Raw genomic sequence first — 23,033 nt, 5'->3', positions numbered from 1 at the left:
CATTTTTGCTCTTTCTATGTGTGCTGCACGAACATATCGCCACTGAAGATTTCTGTTGTGCAGGAAGGTGTGCCTTCCTGAACAAAAACAATTTCCCCCTCCACGCAGCCATCCTTGTACCATGGCGCAAGGATGGCTGCGTTGGTGCTCGGCAGCTAATTTAGAGCTGGCGCAGAGGGAAGCACAGGGGTGCGCTGTATTCTACTAAATACAGCGCTTCCCTGCATTTTGAAAATGACTGAGTGCGAGGCTGCCAAATTTGGCAGAGCGTCTCACTCAGTCATCCTCTTGTAATTATGGGCCAAAAGGTCTAAAGGATAGAGGCGTTTTATGTCATGTTCGATGACGACCATGGAAATGACTCTGGTCATATTGCAGAAGAGAGAACCATGTGCATTTTCTTGCCTTGCGATGTATTCGCCCACTCTCTGCCCTCAACCCTAGGAGCAGGGTCTGAGCAGTGGTGCTTCTGTGCCCTCGCTCGTTGGTGTCCGGGTCCAAATCCCCAACACACCCTTTTTAGCAGAAAACACACAAATTTTACTCAAAATACACAAAGCTTGAAGATTCCTCATTCCACTCAAAGCATTGTTGTGCAAAATATTTTTAGCCTCAGGAGAAAAAAAGGATCACCATGCCTTGGCTTCCTTCCTGCTTGCTTTCAGTGTGCTCTGTGTGATGCTTTCACAGGCTCTGGTTTCAGGCATTTAGGCATCAGATATTTGTCTCTACCCGCAGCTGTGACTTTTCAGTACATCTGAGTGTACGCTTGCTGGCTGACAACGCTGCAATTTTCACACTTACTCCTCGCTTTGCGAGCAACTGCTGATCAAGTATAGAGGCAATCGGGCAAACATATGAGGGGAATTTTGCTCCTTCAGTCAAGCCCTCATGCTTGTTTCTGTAGTGTAGTGGTTATCACGTTCGCCTAACACGCGAAAGGTCCCAGGTTCGAGACCGGGCAGAAACAATGGGCAGTGTCTGCTTTTGTGTTTGCTCCCTAAAAGCTTAGTCTCACTCAGGGATGGCCTTTAAAAACTTGTGACCTGTGTAAAACTTGTGTTACTATTGCAGGCCGGTAAAAAGTTATCTGCATCTTTGCGTAGTCGTGCATGTGCCTGGTTTCTTATTCTGTTTTTTACTTTTTTTTTTCTTGGCCATGTTATATTGTGGGGCCTTTAAACCTGTCACCTTGATAGGAACATTGCAAGCGGCAGCATCGACAAGTGCAGACTGAGGAGTCAGACCTAAACACAGACTCAGCTGTCAGGATGGCCGAGTGGTCTAAGGCGGCAGCCTCAAGAGAGCTTGATCTTCAGTTAAGCTAAGCATCCTGGTTTGCTCATGTAGTTGTGGGTTCAAATCGCACTTCTGATAGGTCTATTTTCTGCCCTTAAATCTTCCTCTGCTTGCACAGCCAGCTCCCCACAACACTATCTTTGCAAGCTGCTGTAGCATATGAAAAGAAATCCACCAACCCTCCGGCTGGGCCCTCAATCAGCATTCCATGTATTTCTGGAAGGGGCATCTCAGTCACGCCTTCTGTTAGAGCTGCACCTTATCACTGTAACTACCATGCTGGTTTCTACTTAAGCAGTTGATTCCATTGTTTGAAGTGAGGCTCTCCTGCCACTTTTGGGCAGAGAAGGCACTGCCCCTGCAACAACAACAGGCAGACAAGCTCAACCTGGGTTTCCTGGTTAGGTGGGCGGAGCAGAATGGCAATGGTCCCTCCTTGTGACTTGAAATTAACATGAAGAAGACAGAGAGGCAGCTGTGAGTAGGCAGTACCCATGCACCCCTGAACACTGTCTTGCCATTTTCACCCAATTCTGAAATGAGTCGGGAGGAAAGGAGGTGATTTTCCTATCGAAGGCCATTCTGGGAATTCAGCCACCCCGCGTCTCCCAGGTGAGTGTTTCAGGCCTGTGAGGCACTCATATAAATCTCGCCTGATCGAGCACTGAGCGAGCAAGTGTGCTTGAATACAAGAGGCATGCTCCTCTGGCTCAGGCGCAAGAGATGGCAGGCCCTTCAGAGCTTCTGGTCTGGAAGTCTACGGTGCAAGGGCCCAGGTCCTGCGGAGGCGTACAACTACCAGAAAGGGTCTGCTTTTCTCATCAGCGCCACAGTTCAGCTTGCTAGCATAGGGCTTCTTGACTACCTCTTGCCTTGCTAGAGGCAAAAAAAAAACCCTTGGCACAAAACATCAATTGCTATGGCACGCTTAGAAGGAGAGTCTCCAAGTGGCCCTGCTTTTTCACAAAGACACTTCAGAAGATGTTTGAAAGGCTTTTGCAGCAGCAGGCTCGTTGGTCTAGGGGTATGATTCTCGCTTTGGGTGTGAGAGGTCCCGGGTTCAAATCCCGGACGAGCCCGTGCCTTCATAGGTTCGATCTGTTTTTAAACAGGAATATTTCTGCTTTCCACTCTTGTAAGATGCCATGGTGGAATGCATTGCATGCTTTCTACTGGTGTCGAGGCAGTTCGGCATGATGAAGGAGTGCGGGATTTCTTTCTAACTGCTTTTTTGTGTTGGAGCAGCACTTCTCGTTGGAACATGAAATGCACAGTGCTTCTCCAAAGTAATTGCAGGGCTGGTTTTGAAATCACCTCTTGGAATGAAAGTGATCCCAGTTCCTTTCTTCCAAAGGAAGAGATCCTGTCAGAAAGGCTCAGCTTTGAGCGTCATGAATATTGTCCCTTAGTCCTTGCATTCCAGTCCAAAGCCTAGCCACATAAAGAAAGCAGGTGTGTCTGTTTCCAGTGCAGTGGTTCCAGTCCAATGCATAGCCACATGAAGCAAGTAAGCAAGCATGTCTGTTTCTATAGTGTAGTGGTTATCACGTTCGCCTTACACGCGAAAGGTCCCTGGTTCGAGGCCAGGCAGAAACAGCAAGTTGCTGTGCTTTATCACATTATTTGCATTTACCACCTCACCTGACAGGTAAATTGAAATTAAAGAGGCTGTGTCTATCCCTCACCATCGTGAGGTACTACGCTCCAAGGGCATCGGTCTCAACTCACCAAGAGAAGACGATACACCTTACGGCAGTCAGTTGCTCCCTTTTTGACCTTTCCATTGAAGCCTGGGCCTACTGTGGTCAAGCCAGCCAAGGAAGGAAGGTATGAGAGCGAAAATGGCTTTCCTACCTTCACCAAGAACATACACCTTGAGCAAAGAAAGGGCCAGACTTACAAGGCCCTATCGCCACCGGCACATCATCTTTAGTGACGCCCCGGTGGCACTATGTACTGTGCCGTATTTACAAGACGCCGTTCAACCACGGTTTGTGGCTTAACACCACCTTGTAAATACGGCCCCTTCACACGCAGCCCTTTCCCTGGAAGGGGCGTGCAATGGGCGTTGCTCTGGGTGGGCCACTGCAACACCATAGCATTTTGATGCTGCTCCAGTTTTACGAGTTTTTGTAAATCTGTGGCAGCGCCAAAAACCAAGCGCCATACAATGGGTGTCGTTATAGTGGAGAAACGAGCAGAAATGTTTTCATTTCTCCTCATTTTTGCTCTTTCTATGTGTGCTGCACGAACATATCGCCACTGAAGATTTCTGTTGTGCAGGAAGGTGTGCCTTCCTGAACAAAAACAATTTCCCCCTCCACGCAGCCATCCTTGTACCATGGCGCAAGGATGGCTGCGTTGGTGCTCGGCAGCTAATTTAGAGCTGGCGCAGAGGGAAGCACAGGGGTGCGCTGTATTCTACTAAATACGGCGCTTCCCTGCATTTTGAAAATGACTGAGTGCGAGGCTGCCAAATTTGGCAGAGCGTCTCACTCAGTCATCCTCTTGTAATTATGGGCCAAAAGGTCTAAAGGATAGAGGCGTTTTATGTCATGTTCGATGACGACCATGGAAATGACTCTAGTCATATTGCAGAAGAGAGAACCATGTGCATTTTCTTGCCTTGCGATGTATTCGCCCACTCTCTGCCCTCAACCCTAGGAGCAGGGTCTGAGCAGTGGTGCTTCTGTGCCCTCGCTCGTTGGTGTCCGGGTCCAAATCCCCAACACACCCTTTTTAGCAGAAAACACACAAATTTTACTCAAAATACACAAAGCTTGAAGATTCCTCATTCCACTCAAAGCATTGTTGTGCAAAATATTTTTAGCCTCAGGAGAAAAAAAGGATCACCATGCCTTGGCTTCCTTCCTGCTTGCTTTCAGTGTGCTCTGTGTGATGCTTTCACAGGCTCTGGTTTCAGGCATTTAGGCATCAGATATTTGTCTCTACCCGCAGCTGTGACTTTTCAGTACATCTGAGTGTACGCTTGCTGGCTGACAACGCTGCAATTTTCACACTTACTCCTCGCTTTGCGAGCAACTGCTGATCAAGTATAGAGGCAATCGGGCAAACATATGAGGGGAATTTTGCTCCTTCAGTCAAGCCCTCATGCTTGTTTCTGTAGTGTAGTGGTTATCACGTTCGCCTAACACGCGAAAAGTCCCCGGTTCGAGACCGGGCAGAAACAATGGGCAGTGTCTGCTTTTGTGTTTGCTCCCTAAAAGCTTAGTCTCACTCAGGGATGGCCTTTAAAAACTTGTGACCTGTGTAAAACTTGTATTACTATTGCAGGCCGGTAAAAAGTTATCTGCATCTTTGCGTAGTCGTGCATGTGCCTGGTTTCTTATTCTGTTTTTTACTTTTTTTTTTCTTGGCCATGTTATATTGTGGGGCCTTTAAACCTGTCACCTTGATAGGAACATTGCAAGCGGCAGCATCGACAAGTGCAGACTGAGGAGTCAGACCTAAACACAGACTCAGCTGTCAGGATGGCCGAGTGGTCTAAGGCGGCAGCCTCAAGAGAGCTTGATCTTCAGTTAAGCTAAGCATCCTGGTTTGCTCATGTAGTTGTGGGTTCAAATCGCACTTCTGATAGGTCTATTTTCTGCCCTTAAATCTTCCTCTGCTTGCACAGCCAGCTCCCCACAACACTATCTTTGCAAGCTGCTGTAGCATATGAAAAGAAATCCACCAACCCTCCGGCTGGGCCCTCAATCAGCATTCCATGTATTTCTGGAAGGGGCATCTCAGTCACGCCTTCTGTTAGAGCTGCACCTTATCACTGTAACTACCATGCTGGTTTCTACTTAAGCAGTTGATTCCATTGTTTGAAGTGAGGCTCTCCTGCCACTTTTGGGCAGAGAAGGCACTGCCCCTGCAACAACAACAGGCAGACAAGCTCAACCTGGGTTTCCTGGTTAGGTGGGCGGAGCAGAATGGCAATGGTCCCTCCTTGTGACTTGAAATTAACATGAAGAAGACAGAGAGGCAGCTGTGAGTAGGCAGTACCCATGCACCCCTGAACACTGTCTTGCCATTTTCACCCAATTCTGAAATGAGTCGGGAGGAAAGGAGGTGATTTTCCTATCGAAGGCCATTCTGGGAATTCAGCCACCCCGCGTCTCCCAGGTGAGTGTTTCAGGCCTGTGAGGCACTCATATAAATCTCGCCTGATCGAGCACTGAGCGAGCAAGTGTGCTTGAATACAAGAGGCATGCTCCTCTGGCTCAGGCGCAAGAGATGGCAGGCCCTTCAGAGCTTCTGGTCTGGAAGTCTACGGTGCAAGGGCCCAGGTCCTGCGGAGGCGTACAACTACCAGAAAGGGTCTGCTTTTCTCATCAGCGCCACAGTTCAGCTTGCTAGCATAGGGCTTCTTGACTACCTCTTGCCTTGCTAGAGGCAAAAAAAAAACCCTTGGCACAAAACATCAATTGCTATGGCACGCTTAGAAGGAGAGTCTCCAAGTGGCCCTGCTTTTTCACAAAGACACTTCAGAAGATGTTTGAAAGGCTTTTGCAGCAGCAGGCTCGTTGGTCTAGGGGTATGATTCTCGCTTTGGGTGTGAGAGGTCCCGGGTTCAAATCCCGGACGAGCCCGTGCCTTCATAGGTTCGATCTGTTTTTAAACAGGAGTATTTCTGCTTTCCACTCTTGTAAGATGCCATGGTGGAATGCATTGCATGCTTTCTACTGGTGTCGAGGCAGTTCGGCATGATGAAGGAGTGCGGGATTTCTTTCTAACTGCTTTTTTGTGTTGGAGCAGCACTTCTCGTTGGAACATGAAATGCACAGTGCTTCTCCAAAGTAATTGCAGGGCTGGTTTTGAAATCACCTCTTGGAATGAAAGTGATCCCAGTTCCTTTCTTCCAAAGGAAGAGATCCTGTCAGAAAGGCTCAGCTTTGAGCGTCATGAATATTGTCCCTTAGTCCTTGCATTCCAGTCCAAAGCATAGCCACATAAAGAAAGCAGGTGTGTCTGTTTCCAGTGCAGTGGTTCCAGTCCAATGCATAGCCACATGAAGCAAGTAAGCAGGCATGTCTGTTTCTATAGTGTAGTGGTTATCACGTTCGCCTTACACGCGAAAGGTCCCTGGTTCGAGGCCAGGCAGAAACAGCAAGTTGCTGTGCTTTATCACATTATTTGCATTTACCACCTCACCTGACAGGTAAATTGAAATTAAAGAGGCTGTGTCTATCCCTCACCATCGTGAGGTACTACGCTCCAAGGGCATCGGTCTCAACTCACCAAGAGAAGACGATACACCTTACGGCAGTCAGTTGCTCCCTTTTTGACCTTTCCATTGAAGCCTGGGCCTACTGTGGTCAAGCCAGCCAAGGAAGGAAGGTATGAGAGCGAAAATGGCTTTCCTACCTTCACCAAGAACATACACCTTGAGCAAAGAAAGGGCCAGACTTACAAGGCCCTATCGCCACCGGCACATCATCTTTAGTGACGCCCCGGTGGCACTATGTACTGTGCCGTATTTACAAGACGCCGTTCAACCACGGTTTGTGGCTTAACACCACCTTGTAAATACGGCCCCTTCACACGCAGCCCTTTCCCTGGAAGGGGCGTGCAATGGGCGTTGCTCTGGGTGGGCCACTGCAACACCATAGCATTTTGATGCTGCTCCAGTTTTACGAGTTTTTGTAAATCTGTGGCAGCGCCAAAAACCAAGCGCCATACAATGGGTGTCGTTATAGTGGAGAAACGAGCAGAAATGTTTTCATTTCTCCTCATTTTTGCTCTTTCTATGTGTGCTGCACGAACATATCGCCACTGAAGATTTCTGTTGTGCAGGAAGGTGTGCCTTCCTGAACAAAAACAATTTCCCCCTCCACGCAGCCATCCTTGTACCATGGCGCAAGGATGGCTGCGTTGGTGCTCGGCAGCTAATTTAGAGCTGGCGCAGAGGGAAGCACAGGGGTGCGCTGTATTCTACTAAATACGGCGCTTCCCTGCATTTTGAAAATGACTGAGTGCGAGGCTGCCAAATTTGGCAGAGCGTCTCACTCAGTCATCCTCTTGTAATTATGGGCCAAAAGGTCTAAAGGATAGAGGCGTTTTATGTCATGTTCGATGACGACCATGGAAATGACTCTAGTCATATTGCAGAAGAGAGAACCATGTGCATTTTCTTGCCTTGCGATGTATTCGCCCACTCTCTGCCCTCAACCCTAGGAGCAGGGTCTGAGCAGTGGTGCTTCTGTGCCCTCGCTCGTTGGTGTCCGGGTCCAAATCCCCAACACACCCTTTTTAGCAGAAAACACACAAATTTTACTCAAAATACACAAAGCTTGAAGATTCCTCATTCCACTCAAAGCATTGTTGTGCAAAATATTTTTAGCCTCAGGAGAAAAAAAGGATCACCATGCCTTGGCTTCCTTCCTGCTTGCTTTCAGTGTGCTCTGTGTGATGCTTTCACAGGCTCTGGTTTCAGGCATTTAGGCATCAGATATTTGTCTCTACCCGCAGCTGTGACTTTTCAGTACATCTGAGTGTACGCTTGCTGGCTGACAACGCTGCAATTTTCACACTTACTCCTCGCTTTGCGAGCAACTGCTGATCAAGTATAGAGGCAATCGGGCAAACATATGAGGGGAATTTTGCTCCTTCAGTCAAGCCCTCATGCTTGTTTCTGTAGTGTAGTGGTTATCACGTTCGCCTAACACGCGAAAGGTCCCCGGTTCGAGACCGGGCAGAAACAATGGGCAGTGTCTGCTTTTGTGTTTGCTCCCTAAAAGCTTAGTCTCACTCAGGGATGGCCTTTAAAAACTTGTGACCTGTGTAAAACTTGTATTACTATTGCAGGCCGGTAAAAAGTTATCTGCATCTTTGCGTAGTCGTGCATGTGCCTGGTTTCTTATTCTGTTTTTTACTTTTTTTTTTCTTGGCCATGTTATATTGTGGGGCCTTTAAACCTGTCACCTTGATAGGAACATTGCAAGCGGCAGCATCGACAAGTGCAGACTGAGGAGTCAGACCTAAACACAGACTCAGCTGTCAGGATGGCCGAGTGGTCTAAGGCGGCAGCCTCAAGAGAGCTTGATCTTCAGTTAAGCTAAGCATCCTGGTTTGCTCATGTAGTTGTGGGTTCAAATCGCACTTCTGATAGGTCTATTTTCTGCCCTTAAATCTTCCTCTGCTTGCACAGCCAGCTCCCCACAACACTATCTTTGCAAGCTGCTGTAGCATATGAAAAGAAATCCACCAACCCTCCGGCTGGGCCCTCAATCAGCATTCCATGTATTTCTGGAAGGGGCATCTCAGTCACGCCTTCTGTTAGAGCTGCACCTTATCACTGTAACTACCATGCTGGTTTCTACTTAAGCAGTTGATTCCATCGTTTGAAGTGAGGCTCTCCTGCCACTTTTGGGCAGAGAAGGCACTGCCCCTGCAACAACAACAGGCAGACAAGCTCAACCTGGGTTTCCTGGTTAGGTGGGCGGAGCAGAATGGCAATGGTCACTCCTTGTGACTTGAAATTAACATGAAGAAGACAGAGAGGCAGCTGGGAGTAGGCAGTACCCATGCACCCCTGAACACTGTCTTGCGATTTTCACCCAATTCTGAAATGAGTCGGGAGGAAAGGAGGTGATTTTCCTATCGAAGGCCATTCTGGGAATTCAGCCACCCCGCGTCTCCCAGGTGAGTGTTTCAGGCCTGTGAGGCACTCATATAAATCTCGCCTGATCGAGCACTGAGCGAGCAATTGCGCTTGAATACAAGAGGCATGCTCCTCTGGCTCAGGCGCAAGAGATGGCAGGCCCTTCAGTGCTTCTGGTCTGGAAGTCTACGGTGCAAGGGCCCAGGTCCTGCGGAGGCGTACAACTACCAGAAAGGGTCTGCTTTTCTCATCAGCACCACAGTTCAGCTTGCTAGCATAGGGCTTCTTGACTACCTCTTGCCTTGCTAGAGGCAAAAAAAAAACCCTTGGCACAAAACATCAATTGCTATGGCACGCTTAGAAGGAGAGTCTCCAAGTGGCCCTGCTTTTTCACAAAGACACTTCAGAAGATGTTTGAAAGGCTTTTGCAGCAGCAGGCTCGTTGGTCTAGGGGTATGATTCTCGCTTTGGGTGTGAGAGGTCCCGGGTTCAAATCCCGGACGAGCCCGTGCCTTCATAGGTTCGATCTGTTTTTAAACAGGAGTATTTCTGCTTTCCACTCTTGTAAGATGCCATGGTGGAATGCATTGCATGCTTTCTACTGGTGTCGAGGCAGTTCGGCATGATGAAGGAGTGCGGGATTTCTTTCTAACTGCTTTTTTGTGTTGGAGCAGCACTTCTCGTTGGAACATGAAATGCACAGTGCTTCTCCAAAGTAATTGCAGGGCTGGTTTTGAAATCACCTCTTGGAATGAAAGTGATCCCAGTTCCTTTCTTCCAAAGGAAGAGATCCTGTCAGAAAGGCTCAGCTTTGAGCGTCATGAATATTGTCCCTTAGTCCTTGCATTCCAGTCCAAAGCATAGCCACATAAAGAAAGCAGGTGTGTCGGTTTCCAGTGCAGTGGTTCCAGTCCAATGCATAGCCACATGAAGCAAGTAAGCAGGCATGTCTGTTTCTATAGTGTAGTGGTTATCACGTTCGCCTTACACGCGAAAGGTCCCTGGTTCGAGGCCAGGCAGAAACAGCAAGTTGCTGTGCTTTATCACATTATTTGCATTTACCACCTCACCTGACAGGTAAATTGAAATTAAAGAGGCTGTGTCTATCCCTCACCATCGTGAGGTACTACGCTCCAAGGGCATCGGTCTCAACTCACCAAGAGAAGACGATACACCTTACGGCAGTCAGTTGCTCCCTTTTTGACCTTTCCATTGAAGCCTGGGCCTACTGTGGTCAAGCCAGCCAAGGAAGGAAGGTATGAGAGCGAAAATGGCTTTCCTACCTTCACCAAGAACATACACCTTGAGCAAAGAAAGGGCCAGACTTACAAGGCCCTATCGCCACCGGCACATCATCTTTAGTGACGCCCCGGTGGCACTATGTACTGTGCCGTATTTACAAGACGCCGTTCAACCACGTTTTGTGGCTTAACACCACCTTGTAAATACGGCCCCTTCACACGCAGCCCTTTCCCTGGAAGGGGCGTGCAATGGGCGTTGCTCTGGGTGGGCCACTGCAACACCATAGCATTTTGATGCTGCTCCAGTTTTACGAGTTTTTGTAAATCTGTGGCAGCGCCAAAAACCAAGCGCCATACAATGGGTGTCGTTATAGTGGAGAAACGAGCAGAAATGTTTTCATTTCTCCTCATTTTTGCTCTTTCTATGTGTGCTGCACGAACATATCGCCACTGAAGATTTCTGTTGTGCAGGAAGGTGTGCCTTCCTGAACAAAAACAATTTCCCCCTCCACGCAGCCATCCTTGTACCATGGCGCAAGGATGGCTGCGTTGGTGCTCGGCAGCTAATTTAAAGCTGGCGCAGAGGGAAGCACAGGGGTGCGCTGTATTCTACTAAATACGGCGCTTCCCTGCATTTTGAAAATGACTGAGTGCGAGGCTGCCAAATTTGGCAGAGCGTCTCACTCAGTCATCCTCTTGTAATTATGGGCCAAAAGGTCTAAAGGATAGAGGCGTTTTATGTCATGTTCGATGACGACCATGGAAATGACTCTAGTCATATTGCAGAAGAGAGAACCATGTGCATTTTCTTGCCTTGCGATGTATTCGCCCACTCTCTGCCCTCAACCCTAGGAGCAGGGTCTGAGCAGTGGTGCTTCTGTGCCCTCGCTCGTTGGTGTCCGGGTCCAAATCCCCAACACACCCTTTTTAGCAGAAAACACAAAAATTTTACTCAAAATACACAAAGCTTGAAGATTCCTCATTCCACTCAAAGCATTGTTGTGCAAAATATTTTTAGCCTCAGGAGAAAAAAAGGATCACCATGCCTTGGCTTCCTTCCTGCTTGCTGTCAGTGTGCTCTGTGTGATGCTTTCACAGGCTCTGGTTTCAGGCATTTAGGCATCAGATATTTGTCTCTACCCGCAGCTGTGACTTTTCAGTACATCTGAGTGTACGCTTGCTGGCTGACAACGCTGCAATTTTCACACTTACTCCTCGCTTTGCGAGCAACTGCTGATCAAGTATAGAGGCAATCGGGCAAACATATGAGGGGAATTTTGCTCCTTCAGTCAAGCCCTCATGCTTGTTTCTGTAGTGTAGTGGTTATCACGTTCGCCTAACACGCGAAAGGTCCACGGTTCGAGACCGGGCAGAAACAATGGGCAGTGTCTGCTTTTGTGTTTGCTCCCTAAAAGCTTAGTCTCACTCAGGGATGGCCTTTAAAAACTTGTGACCTGTGTAAAACTTGTATTACTATTGCAGGCCGGTAAAAAGTTATCTGCATCTTTGCGTAGTCGTGCATGTGCCTGGTTTCTTATTCTGTTTTTTACTTTTTTTTTTCTTGGCCATGTTATATTGTGGGGCCTTTAAACCTGTCACCTTGATAGGAACATTGCAAGCGGCAGCATCGACAAGTGCAGACTGAGGAGTCAGACCTAAACACAGACTCAGCTGTCAGGATGGCCGAGTGGTCTAAGGCGGAAGCCTCAAGAGAGCTTGATCTTCAGTTAAGCTAAGCATCCTGGTTTGCTCATGTAGTTGTGGGTTCAAATCGCACTTCTGATAGGTCTATTTTCTGCCCTTAAATCTTCCTCTGCTTGCACAGCCAGCTCCCCACAACACTATCTTTGCAAGCTGCTGTAGCATATGAAAAGAAATCCACCAACCCTCCGGCTGGGCCCTCAATCAGCATTCCATGTATTTCTGGAAGGGGCATCTCAGTCACGCCTTCTGTTAGAGCTGCACCTTATCACTGTAACTACCATGCTGGTTTCTACTTAAGCAGTTGATTCCATCGTTTGAAGTGAGGCTCTCCTGCCACTTTTGGGCAGAGAAGGCACTGCCCCTGCAACAACAACAGGCAGACAAGCTCAACCTGGGTTTCCTAGTTAGGTGGGCGGAGCAGAATGGCAATGGTCCCTCCTTGTGACTTGAAATTAACATGAAGAAGACAGAGAGGCAGCTGGGAGTAGGCAGTACCCATGCACCCCTGAACACTGTCTTGCGATTTTCACCCAATTCTGAAATGAGTCGGGAGGAAAGGAGGTGATTTTCCTATCGAAGGCCATTCTGGGAATTCAGCCACCCCGCGTCTCCCAGGTGAGTGTTTCAGGCCTGTGAGGCACTCATATAAATCTCGCCTGATCAAGCACTGAGTGAGCAAGTGTGCTTGAATACAAGAGGCGTGCTCCTCTGGCTCAGGCGCAAGAGATGGCAGGCCCTTCAGTGCTTCTGGTCTGGAAGTCTACGGTGCAAGGGCCCAGGTCCTGCGGAGGCGTACAACTACCAGAAAGGGTCTGCTTTTCTCATCAGCGCCACAGTTCAGCTTGCTAGCATAGGGCTTCTTGACTACCTCTTACCTTGCTAGAGGCAAAAAAAAAACCCTTGGCACAAAACATCAATTGCTATGGCACGCTTAGAAGGAGAGTCTCCAAGTGGCCCTGCTTTTTCACAAAGACACTTCAGAAGATGTTTGAAAGGCTTTTGCAGCAGCAGGCTTGTTGGTCTAGGGGTATGATTCTCGCTTTGGGTGTGAGAGTTCCCGGGTTCAAATCCCGGACGAGCCCGTGCCTTCATAGGTTCGATCTGTTTTTAAACAGGAGTATTTCTGCTTTCCACTCTTGTAAGATGCCATGGTGGAATGCATTGCATGCTTTCTACTGGTGTCGAGGCAGTTCGGCATGATGAAGGAGTGCGGGATTTCTTTCTAACTGCTTTTTTGTGTTGGAGCAGCACTTCTCGTTGGAACATGAAATGCACAGTGCTTCTCCAAAGTAATTGCAGGGCTGGTTTTGAAATCACCTCTTGGAATGAAAGTGATCCCAGTTCCTTTCTTCCAAAGGAAGAGATCCTGTCAGAAAGGCTCAGCTTTGAGCGTCATGAATATTGTCCCTTAGTCCTTGCATTCCAGTCCAAAGCATAGCCACATAAAGAAAGCAGGTGTGTCTGTTTCCAGTGCAGTGGTTCCAGTCCAATGCATAGCCACATGAAGCAAGTAAGCAGGCATGTCTGTTTCTATAGTGTAGTGGTTATCACGTTCGCCTTACACGCGAAAGGTCCCTGGTTTCTAGGCCAGGCAGAAACAGCAAGTTGCTGTGCTTTATCACATTATTTGCATTTACCACCTCACCTGACAGGTAAATTGAAATTAAAGAGGCTGTGTCTATCCCTCACCATCGTGAGGTACTACGCTCCAAGGGCATCGGTCTCAACTCACCAAGAGAAGACGATACACCTTACGGCAGTCAGTTGCTCCCTTTTTGACCTTTCCATTGAAGCCTGGGCCTACTGTGGTCAAGCCAGCCAAGGAAGGAAGGTATGAGAGCGAAAATGGCTTTCCTACCTTCACCAAGAACATACACCTTGATCAAAGAAAGGGCCAGACTTACAAGGCCCTATCGCCACCGGCACATCATCTTTAGTGACGCCCCGGTGGCACTATGTACTGTGCCGTATTTACAAGACGCCGTTCAACCACGTTTTGTGGCTTAACACCACCTTGTAAATACGTCCCCTTCACACGCAGCCCTTTCCCTGGAAGGGGCGTGAATTGGGCGTTGCTCTGGGTGGGCCACTGCAACACCATAGCATTTTGATGCTGCTCCAGTTTTACGAGTTTTTGTAAATCTGTGGCAGCGCCAAAAACCAAGCGCCATACAATGGGTGTCGTTATAGTGGAGAAACGAGCAGAAATGTTTTCATTTCTCCTCATTTTTGTTCTTTCTATGTGTGCTGCACGAACATATCGCCACTGAAGATTTCTGTTGTGCAGGAAGGTGTGCCTTCCTGAACAAAAACAATTTCCCCCTCCACGCAGCCATCCTTGTACCATGGCGCAAGGATGGCTGCGTTGGTGCTCGGCAGCTAATTTAGAGCTGGCGCAGAGGGAAGCACAGGGGTGCGCTGTATTCTACTAAATACGGCGCTTCCCTGCATTTTGAAAATGACTGAGTGCGAGGCTGCCAAATTTGGCAGAGCATCTCACTCAGTCATCCTCTTGTAATTATGGGCCAAAAGGTCTAAAGGATAGAGGCGTTTTATGTCATGTTCGATGACGACCATGGAAATGACTCTAGTCATATTGCAGAAGAGAGAACCATGTGCATTTTCTTGCCTTGCGATGTATTCGCCCACTCTCTGCCCTCAACCCTAGGAGCAGGGTCTGAGCAGTGGTGCTTCTGTGCCCTCGCTCGTTGGTGTCCGGGTCCAAATCCCCAACACACCCTTTTTAGCAGAAAACACACAAATTTTACTCAAAATACACAAAGCTTGAAGATTCCTCATTCCACTCAAAGCATTGTTGTGCAAAATATTTTTAGCCTCAGGAGAAAAAAAGGATCACCATGCCTTGGCTTCCTTCCTGCTTGCTGTCAGTGTGCTCTGTGTGATGCTTTCACAGGCTCTGGTTTCAGGCATTTAGGCATCAGATATTTGTCTCTACCGCAGCTGTGACTTTTCAGTACATCTGAGTGTACGCTTGCTGGCTGACAACGCTGCAATTTTCACACTTACTCCTCGCTTTGCGAGCAACTGCTGATCAAGTATAGAGGCAATCGGGCAAACATATGAGGGGAATTTTGCTCCTTCAGTCAAGCCCTCATGCTTGTTTCTGTAGTGTAGTGGTTATCACGTTCGCCTAACACGCGAAAGGTCCCCGGTTCGAGACCGGGCAGAAACAATGTGCAGTGTCTGCTTTTGTGTTTGCTCCCTAAAAGCTTAGTCTCACTCAGGGATGGCCTTTAAAAACTTGTGACCTGTGTAAAACTTGTATTACTATTGCAGGCCGGTAAAAAGTTATCTGCATCTTTGCGTAGTCGTGCATGTGCCTGGTTTCTTATTCTGTTTTTTACTTTTTTTTTTCTTGGCCATGTTATATTGTGGGGCCTTTAAACCTGTCACCTTGATAGGAACATTGCAAGCGGCAGCATCGACAAGTGCAGACTGAGGAGTCAGACCTAAACACAGACTCAGCTGTCAGGATGGCCGAGTGGTCTAAGGCGGCAGCCTCAAGAGAGCTTGATCTTCAGTTAAGCTAAGCATCCTGGTTTGCTCATGTAGTTGTGGGTTCAAATCGCACTTCTGATAGGTCTATTTTCTGCCCTTAAATCTTCCTCTGCTTGCACAGCCAGCTCCCCACAACACTATCTTTGCAAGCTGCTGTAGCATATGAAAAGAAATCCACCAACCCTCCGGCTGGGCCCTCAATCAGCATTCCATGTATTTCTGGAAGGGGCATCTCAGTCACGCCTTCTGTTAGAGCTGCACCTTATCACTGTAACTACCATGCTGGTTTCTACTTAAGCAGTTGATTCCATCGTTTGAAGTGAGGCTCTCCTGCCACTTTTGGGCAGAGAAGGCACTGCCCCTGCAACAACAACAGGCAGACAAGCTCAACCTGGGTTTCCTGGTTAGGTGGGCGGAGCAGAATGGCAATGGTCCCTCCTTGTGACTTGAAATTAACATGAAGAAGACAGAGAGGCAGCTGGGAGTAGGCAGTACCCATGCACCCCTGAACACTGTCTTGCGATTTTCACCCAATTCTGAAATGAGTCGGGAGGAAAGGAGGTGATTTTCCTATCGAAGGCCATTCTGGGAATTCAGCCACCCCGCGTCTCCCAGGTGAGTGTTTCAGGCCTGTGAGGCACTCATATAAATCTCGCCTGATCAAGCACTGAGTGAGCAAGTGTGCTTGAATACAAGAGGCGTGCTCCTCTGGCTCAGGCGCAAGAGATGGCAGGCCCTTCAGTGCTTCTGGTCTGGAAGTCTACGGTGCAAGGGCCCAGGTCCTGCGGAGGCGTACAACTACCAGAAAGGGTCTGCTTTTCTCATCAGCGCCACAGTTCAGCTTGCTAGCATAGGGCTTCTTGACTACCTCTTACCTTGCTAGAGGCAAAAAAAAAACCCTTGGCACAAAACATCAATTGCTATGGCACGCTTAGAAGGAGAGTCTCCAAGTGGCCCTGCTTTTTCACAAAGACACTTCAGAAGATGTTTGAAAGGCTTTTGCAGCAGCAGGCTCGTTGGTCTAGGGGTATGATTCTCGCTTTGGGTGTGAGAGGTCCCGGGTTCAAATCCCGGACGAGCCCGTGCCTTCATAGGTTCGATCTGTTTTTAAACAGGAGTATTTCTGCTTTCCACTCTTCTAAGATGCCATGGTGGAATGCATTGCATGCTTTCTACTGGTGTCGAGGCAGTTCGGCATGATGAAGGAGTGCGGGATTTCTTTCTAACTGCTTTTTTGTGTTGGAGCAGCACTTCTCGTTGGAACATGAAATGCACAGTGCTTCTCCAAAGTAATTGCAGGGCTGGTTTTGAAATCACCTCTTGGAATGAAAGTGATCCCAGTTCCTTTCTTCCAAAGGAAGAGATCCTGTCAGAAAGGCTCAGCTTTGAGCGTCATGAATATTGTCCCTTAGTCCTTGCATTCCAGTCCAAAGCATAGCCACATAAAGAAAGCAGGTGTGTCTGTTTCCAGTGCAGTGGTTCCAGTCCAATGCATAGCCACATGAAGCAAGTAAGCAGGCATGTCTGTTTCTATAGTGTAGTGGTTATCACGTTCGCCTTACACGCGAAAGGTCCCTGGTTCGAGACCGGGCAGAAACAGCAAGTTGCTGTGCTTTATCACATTATTTGCATTTACCACCTCACCTGACAGGTAAATTGAAATTAAAGAGGCTGTGTCTATCCCTCACCATCGTGAGGTACTACGCTCCAAGGGCATCGGTCTCAACTCACCAAGAGAAGACGATACACCTTACGGCAGTCAGTTGCTCCCTTTTTGACCTTTCCATTGAAGCCTGGGCCTACTGTGGTCAAGCCAGCCAAGGAAGGAAGGTATGAGAGCGAAAATGGCTTTCCTACCTTCACCAAGAACATACACCTTGAGCAAAGAAAGGGCCAGACTTACAAGGCCCTATCGCCACCGGCACATCATCTTTAGTGACGCCCCGGTGGCACTATGTACTGTGCCGTATTTACAAGACGCCGTTCAACCACGTTTTGTGGCTTAACACCACCTTGTAAATACGGCCCCTTCACACGCAGCCCTTTCCCTGGAAGGGGCGTGCAATGGGCGTTGCTCTGGGTGGGCCACTGCAACACCATAGCATTTTGATGCTGCTCCAGTTTTACGAGTTTTTGTAAATCTGTGGCAGCGCCAAAATCCAAGCGCCATACAATGGGTGTCGTTATAGTGGAGAAACGAGCAGAACTGTTTTCATTTCTCCTCATTTTTGCTCTTTCTATGTGTGCTGCACGAACATATCGCCACTGAAGATTTCTGTTGTGCAGGAAGGTGTGCCTTCCTGAACAAAAACAATTTCCCCCTCCACGCAGCCATCCTTGTACCATGGCGCAAGGATGGCTGCGTTGGTGCTCGGCAGCTAATTTAGAGCTGGCGCAGAGGGAAGCACAGGGGTGCGCTGTATTCTACTAAATACGGCGCTTCCCTGCATTTTGAAAATGACTGAGTGCGAGGCTGCCAAATTTGGCAGAGCGTCTCACTCAGTCATCCTCTTGTAATTATGGGCCAAAAGGTCTAAAGGATAGAGGCGTTTTATGTCATGTTCGATGACGACCATGGAAATGACTCTAGTCATATTGCAGAAGAGAGAACCATGTGCATTTTCTTGCCTTGCGATGTATTCGCCCACTCTCTGCCCTCAACCCTAGGAGCAGGGTCTGAGCAGTGGTGCTTCTGTGCCCTCGCTCGTTGGTGTCCGGGTCCAAATCCCCAACACACCCTTTTTAGCAGAAAACACACAAATTTTACTCAAAATACACAAAGCTTGAAGATTCCTCATTCCACTCAAAGCATTGTTGTGCAAAATATTTTTAGCCTCAGGAGAAAAAAAGGATCACCATGCCTTGGCTTCCTTCCTGCTTGCTTTCAGTGTGCTCTGTCTGATGCTTTCACAGGCTCTGGTTTCAGGCATTTAGGCATCAGATATTTGTCTCTACCCGCAGCTGTGACTTTTCAGTACATCTGAGTGTACGCTTGCTGGCTGACAACGCTGCAATTTTCACACTTACTCCTCGCTTTGCGAGCAACTGCTGATCAAGTATAGAGGCAATCGGGCAAACATATGAGGGGAATTTTGCTCCTTCAGTCAAGCCCTCATGCTTGTTTCTGTAGTGTAGTGGTTATCACGTTCGCCTAACACGCGAAAAGTCCCCGGTTCGAGACCGGGCAGAAACAATGGGCAGTGTTTGCTCCCTAAAAGCTTAGTCTCACTCAGGGATGGCCTTTAAAAACTTGTGACCTGTGTAAAACTTGTATTACTATTGCAGGCCGGTAAAAAGTTATCTGCATCTTTGCGTAGTCGTGCATGTGCCTGGTTTCTTATTCTGTTTTTTACTTTTTTTTTTCTTGGCCATGTTATATTGTGGGGCCTTTAAACCTGTCACCTTGATAGGAACATTGCAAGCGGCAGCATCGACAAGTGCAGACTGAGGAGTCAGACCTAAACACAGACTCAGCTGTCAGGATGGCCGAGTGGTCTAAGGCGGCAGCCTCAAGAGAGCTTGATCTTCAGTTAAGCTAAGCATCCTGGTTTGCTCATGTAGTTGTGGGTTCAAATCGCACTTCTGATAGGTCTATTTTCTGCCCTTAAATCTTCCTCTGCTTGCACAGCCAGCTCCCCACAACACTATCTTTGCAAGCTGCTGTAGCATATGAAAAGAAATCCACCAACCCTCCGGCTGGGCCCTCAATCAGCATTCCATGTATTTCTGGAAGGGGCATCTCAGTCACGCCTTCTGTTAGAGCTGCACCTTATCACTGTAACTACCATGCTGGTTTCTACTTAAGCAGTTGATTCCATCGTTTGAAGTGAGGCTCTCCTGCCACTTTTGGGCAAAGAAGGCACTGCCCCTGCAACAACAACAGGCAGACAAGCTCAACCTGGGTTTCCTGGTTAGGTGGGCGGAGCAGAATGGCAATGGTCCCTCCTTGTGACTTGAAATTAACATGAAGAAGACAGAGAGGCAGCTGGGAGTAGGCAGTACCCATGCACCCCTGAACACTGTCTTGCGATTTTCACCCAATTCTGAAATGAGTCGGGAGGAAAGGAGGTGATTTTCCTATCGAAGGCCATTCTGGGAATTCAGCCACCCCGCGTCTCCCAGGTGAGTGTTTCAGGCCTGTGAGGCACTCATATAAATCTCGCCTGATCGAGCCTAATCGAGCACTGAGCGAGCAAGTGTGCTTGAATACAAGAGGCATGCTCCTCTGGCTCAGGCGCAAGAGATGGCAGGCCCTTCAGTGCTTCTGGTCTGGAAGTCTACGGTGCAAGGGCCCAGGTCCTGCGGAGGCGTACAACTACCAGAAAGGGTCTGCTTTTCTCATCAGCGCCACAGTTCAGCTTGCTAGCATAGGGCTTCTTGACTACCTCTTGCCTTGCTAGAGGCAAAAAAAAAACCCTTGGCACAAAACATCAATTGCTATGGCACGCTTAGAAGGAGAGTCTCCAAGTGGCCCTGCTTTTTCACAAAGACACTTCAGAAGATGTTTGAAAGGCTTTTGCAGCAGCAGGCTCGTTGGTCTAGGGGTATGATTCTCGCTTTGGGTGTGAGAGGTCCCGGGTTCAAATCCCGGACGAGCCCGTGCCTTCATAGGTTCGATCTGTTTTTAAACAGGAGTATTTCTGCTTTCCACTCTTGTAAGATGCCATGGTGGAATGCATTGCATGCTTTCTACTGGTGTCGAGGCAGTTCGGCATGATGAAGGAGTGCGGGATTTCTTTCTAACTGCTTTTTTGTGTTGGAGCAGCACTTCTCGTTGGAACATGAAATGCACAGTGCTTCTCCAAAGTAATTGCAGGGCTGGTTTTGAAATCACCTCTTGGAATGAAAGTGATCCCAGTTCCTTTCTTCCAAAGGAAGAGATCCTGTCAGAAAGGCTCAGCTTTGAGCGTCATGAATATTGTCCCTTAGTCCTTGCATTCCAGTCCAAAGCATAGCCACATAAAGAAAGCAGGTGTGTCTGTTTCCAGTGCAGTGGTTCCAGTCCAATGCATAGCCACATGAAGCAAGTAAGCAGGCATGTCTGTTTCTGTAGTGTAGTGGTTATCACGTTCGCCTTACACGCGAAAGGTCCCTGGTTCGAGGCCAGGCAGAAACAGCAAGTTGCTGTGCTTTATCACATTATTTGCATTTACCACCTCACCTGACAGGTAAATTGAAATTAAAGAGGCTGTGTCTATCCCTCACCATCGTGAGGTACTACGCTCCAAGGGCATCGGTCTCAACTCACCAAGAATAGACGATACACCTTACGGCAGTCAGTTGCTCCCTTTTTGACCTTTCCATTGAAGCCTGGGCCTACTGTGGTCAAGCCAGCCAAGGAAGGAAGGTATGAGAGCGAAAATGGCTTTCCTACCTTCACCAAGAACATACACCTTGAGCAAAGAAAGGGCCAGACTTACAAGGCCCTATCGCCACCGGCACATCATCTTTAGTGACGCCCCGGTGGCACTATGTACTGTGCCGTATTTACAAGACGCCGTTCAACCACGTTTTGTGGCTTAACACCACCTTGTAAATACGGCCCCTTCACACGCAGCCCTTTCCCTGGAAGGGGCGTGCAATGGGCGTTGCTCTGGGTGGGCCACTGCAACACCATAGCATTTTGATGCTGCTCCAGTTTTACGAGTTTTTGTAAATCTGTGGCAGCGCCAAAAACCAAGCGCCATACAATGGGTGTCGTTATAGTGGAGAAACGAGCAGAAATGTTTTAATTTCTCCTCATTTTTGCTCTTTCTATGTGTGCTGCACGAACATATCGCCACTGAAGATTTCTGTTGTGCAGGAAGGTGTGCCTTCCTGAACAAAAACAATTTCCCCCTCCACGCAGCCATCCTTGTACCATGGCGCAAGGATGGCTGCGTTGGTGCTCGGCAGCTAATTTAGAGCTGGCGCAGAGGGAAGCACAGGGTTGCGCTGTATTCTACTAAATACGGCGCTTCCCTGCATTTTGAAAATGACTGAGTGCGAGGCTGCCAAATTTGGCAGAGCGTCTCACTCAGTCATCCTCTTGTAATTATGGGCCAAAAGGTCTAAAGGATAGAGGCGTTTTATGTCATGTTCGATGACGACCATGGAAATGACTCTAGTCATATTGCAGAAGAGAGAACCATGTGCATTTTCTTGCCTTGCGATGTATTCGCCCACTCTCTGCCCTCAACCCTAGGAGCAGGGTCTGAGCAGTGGTGCTTCTGTGCCCTCGCTCGTTGGTGTCCGGGTCCAAATCCCCAACACACCCTTTTTAGCAGAAAACACACAAATTTTACTCAAAATACACAAAGCTTGAAGATTCCTCATTCCACTCAAAGCATTGTTGTGCAAAATATTTTTAGCCTCAGGAGAAAAAAAGGATCACCATGCCTTGGCTTCCTTCCTGCTTGCTTTCAGTGTGCTCTGTGTGATGCTTTCACAGGCTCTGGTTTCAGGCATTTAGGCATCAGATATTTGTCTCTACCCGCAGCTGTGACTTTTCAGTACATCTGAGTGTACGCTTGCTGGCTGACAACGCTGCAATTTTCACACTTACTCCTCGCTTTGCGAGCAACTGCTGATCAAGTATAGAGGCAATCGGGCAAACATATGAGGGGAATTTTGCTCCTTCAGTCAAGCCCTCATGCTTGTTTCTGTAGTGTAGTGGTTATCACGTTCGCCTATCACGCGAAAGGTCCCCGGTTCGAGACTGGGCAGAAACAATGGGCAGTGTCTGCTTTTGTGTTTGCTCCCTAAAAGCTTAGTCTCACTCAGGGATGGCCTTTAAAAACTTGTGACCTGTGTAAAACTTGTATTACTATTGCAGGCCGGTAAAAAGTTATCTGCATCTTTGCGTAGTCGTGCATGTGCCTGGTTTCTTATTCTGTTTTTTACTTTTTTTTTTCTTGGCCATGTTATATTGTGGGGCCTTTAAACCTGTCACCTTGATAGGAACATTGCAAGCGGCAGCATCGACAAGTGCAGACTGAGGAGTCAGACCTAAACACAGACTCAGCTGTCAGGATGGCCGAGTGGTCTAAGGCGGCAGTCTCAAGAGAGCTTGATCTTCAGTTAAGCTAAGCATCCTGGTTTGCTCATGTAGTTGTGGGTTCAAATCGCACTTCTAATAGGTCTATTTTCTGCCCTTAAATCTTCCTCTGCTTGCACAGCCAGCTCCCCACAACACTATCTTTGCAAGCTGCTGTAGCATATGAAAAGAAATCCACCAACCCTCCGGCTGGGCCCTCAATCAGCATTCCATGTATTTCTGGAAGGGGCATCTCAGTCACGCCTTCTGTTAGAGCTGCACCTTATCACTGTAACTACCATGCTGGTTTCTACTTAAGCAGTTGATTCCATCGTTTGAAGTGAGGCTCTCCTGCCACTTTTGGGCAGAGAAGGCACTGCCCCTGCAACAACAACAGGCAGACAAGCTCAACCTGGGTTTCCTGGTTAGGTGGGCGGAGCAGAATGGCAATGGTCCCTCCTTGTGACTTGAAATTAACATGAAGAAGACAGAGAGGCAGCTGGGAGTAGGCAGTACCCATGCACCCCTGAACACTGTCTTGCGATTTTCACCCAATTCTGAAATGAGTCGGGAGGAAAGGAGGTGATTTTCCTATCGAAGGCCATTCTGGGAATTCAGCCACCCCGCGTCTCCCAGGTGAGTGTTT

At 48.3% G+C, this 23,033-nt stretch overlaps 17 non-coding genes across 17 annotated transcripts; all 17 read left to right on the top strand.

Annotated features, from left to right (window-relative positions):
- Positions 1–897: 897 nt before the first annotated feature.
- On the top strand, positions 898–970 carry TRNAV-AAC (transfer RNA valine (anticodon AAC)). The gene has a single exon. It is a non-coding gene; the product is annotated as a tRNA-Val (tRNA).
- Positions 971–2,306: 1,336 nt separating this feature from the next.
- On the top strand, positions 2,307–2,378 carry TRNAP-UGG (transfer RNA proline (anticodon UGG)). The gene has a single exon. It is a non-coding gene; the product is annotated as a tRNA-Pro (tRNA).
- A 444-nt stretch (positions 2,379–2,822) lies between these two features.
- TRNAV-UAC (transfer RNA valine (anticodon UAC)) lies at positions 2,823–2,895 on the top strand. The gene has a single exon. It is a non-coding gene; the product is annotated as a tRNA-Val (tRNA).
- A 1,521-nt stretch (positions 2,896–4,416) lies between these two features.
- TRNAV-AAC (transfer RNA valine (anticodon AAC)) lies at positions 4,417–4,489 on the top strand. The gene has a single exon. It is a non-coding gene; the product is annotated as a tRNA-Val (tRNA).
- Positions 4,490–5,825: 1,336 nt separating this feature from the next.
- TRNAP-UGG (transfer RNA proline (anticodon UGG)) lies at positions 5,826–5,897 on the top strand. Its single transcript has one exon. It is a non-coding gene; the product is annotated as a tRNA-Pro (tRNA).
- Positions 5,898–6,341: 444 nt separating this feature from the next.
- TRNAV-UAC (transfer RNA valine (anticodon UAC)) lies at positions 6,342–6,414 on the top strand. The gene has a single exon. It is a non-coding gene; the product is annotated as a tRNA-Val (tRNA).
- Positions 6,415–7,935: 1,521 nt separating this feature from the next.
- TRNAV-AAC (transfer RNA valine (anticodon AAC)) lies at positions 7,936–8,008 on the top strand. The gene has a single exon. It is a non-coding gene; the product is annotated as a tRNA-Val (tRNA).
- A 1,336-nt stretch (positions 8,009–9,344) lies between these two features.
- Positions 9,345–9,416, top strand: TRNAP-UGG (transfer RNA proline (anticodon UGG)). The gene has a single exon. It is a non-coding gene; the product is annotated as a tRNA-Pro (tRNA).
- A 444-nt stretch (positions 9,417–9,860) lies between these two features.
- TRNAV-UAC (transfer RNA valine (anticodon UAC)) lies at positions 9,861–9,933 on the top strand. Its single transcript has one exon. It is a non-coding gene; the product is annotated as a tRNA-Val (tRNA).
- A 1,521-nt stretch (positions 9,934–11,454) lies between these two features.
- TRNAV-AAC (transfer RNA valine (anticodon AAC)) lies at positions 11,455–11,527 on the top strand. The gene has a single exon. It is a non-coding gene; the product is annotated as a tRNA-Val (tRNA).
- Positions 11,528–14,973: 3,446 nt separating this feature from the next.
- Positions 14,974–15,046, top strand: TRNAV-AAC (transfer RNA valine (anticodon AAC)). Its single transcript has one exon. It is a non-coding gene; the product is annotated as a tRNA-Val (tRNA).
- Positions 15,047–16,382: 1,336 nt separating this feature from the next.
- TRNAP-UGG (transfer RNA proline (anticodon UGG)) lies at positions 16,383–16,454 on the top strand. Its single transcript has one exon. It is a non-coding gene; the product is annotated as a tRNA-Pro (tRNA).
- A 444-nt stretch (positions 16,455–16,898) lies between these two features.
- Positions 16,899–16,971, top strand: TRNAV-UAC (transfer RNA valine (anticodon UAC)). Its single transcript has one exon. It is a non-coding gene; the product is annotated as a tRNA-Val (tRNA).
- A 1,521-nt stretch (positions 16,972–18,492) lies between these two features.
- Positions 18,493–18,565, top strand: TRNAV-AAC (transfer RNA valine (anticodon AAC)). The gene has a single exon. It is a non-coding gene; the product is annotated as a tRNA-Val (tRNA).
- A 1,334-nt stretch (positions 18,566–19,899) lies between these two features.
- TRNAP-UGG (transfer RNA proline (anticodon UGG)) lies at positions 19,900–19,971 on the top strand. Its single transcript has one exon. It is a non-coding gene; the product is annotated as a tRNA-Pro (tRNA).
- A 444-nt stretch (positions 19,972–20,415) lies between these two features.
- On the top strand, positions 20,416–20,488 carry TRNAV-UAC (transfer RNA valine (anticodon UAC)). The gene has a single exon. It is a non-coding gene; the product is annotated as a tRNA-Val (tRNA).
- A 1,521-nt stretch (positions 20,489–22,009) lies between these two features.
- On the top strand, positions 22,010–22,082 carry TRNAD-AUC (transfer RNA aspartic acid (anticodon AUC)). Its single transcript has one exon. It is a non-coding gene; the product is annotated as a tRNA-Asp (tRNA).
- Positions 22,083–23,033: the final 951 nt, after the last annotated feature.

This window comes from Pleurodeles waltl, chromosome 10 (assembly GCF_031143425.1).
Source record: "Pleurodeles waltl isolate 20211129_DDA chromosome 10, aPleWal1.hap1.20221129, whole genome shotgun sequence".
Taxonomy (NCBI): Eukaryota; Metazoa; Chordata; class Amphibia; order Caudata; family Salamandridae; genus Pleurodeles; species Pleurodeles waltl.
This window is presented reverse-complemented; position numbering and strand designations above follow the sequence as displayed.